We start from the raw sequence: 474 nt of genomic DNA on the forward strand, positions 1-474 counted from the left end.
ACGCTGGCAGTACCGTGGTACTTTCGGGACTTCTGTCAGCGACGCGGAGGAGAGGAAGTGATCGATAACCGCGGGTCAACACGCGTGTTTATACACATGTCTATAACGCTCACAAAACAGCACGAATGAAAGAAGAGAGACACCCACCGGCTTGCGTCGCTCCGCGTCTGTTAGTGTCCTGATCAAACGCGGGGTTTGTGACGGTTCGGCGCGCGATCAACGTTTCCGTGTTTCTCCACGTGAACGGAAACAAACGCGCAGATTTACGTTCACAACAGATCGCTTCAGTTCAGGCTCCTCCCAGGGAAGAGCCGCGTTTGCACAATCTCTCGCAACACACGCGCGTCAAAGACGCACCGGCCGCGCGACGCGACGCGACTCCGCTGGAACTGCCCCGTTAAAATCACCGGAGCGCTTCACGCTTCACGCTGCGCGTGTCGGAGCTGCTTTCGAAACTGAAGCGCAGAGTTTAGC

General features: G+C 56.8%; 1 protein-coding gene across 1 annotated transcript in view; it reads right to left on the minus strand.

The window, feature by feature from the left end:
* Positions 1 to 249, minus strand: part of il1rap (interleukin 1 receptor accessory protein) — a 26,006-nt gene extending 25,757 nt beyond the window's left edge. Inside the window, exon 1 of the mRNA XM_016535133.1 lies at positions 148 to 249. The gene's annotated coding sequence lies outside the window, so the exon portion shown is untranslated. The remainder of the gene's footprint in view (positions 1 to 147) is intronic.
* Between the last annotated feature and the right edge of the window lie 225 nt (positions 250 to 474).

Source organism: Sinocyclocheilus rhinocerous, unplaced genomic scaffold, assembly GCF_001515625.1.
Source record: "Sinocyclocheilus rhinocerous isolate Xijiao unplaced genomic scaffold, SAMN03320098_v1.1 scaffold215, whole genome shotgun sequence".
NCBI classification, from domain to species: Eukaryota; Metazoa; Chordata; class Actinopteri; order Cypriniformes; family Cyprinidae; genus Sinocyclocheilus; species Sinocyclocheilus rhinocerous.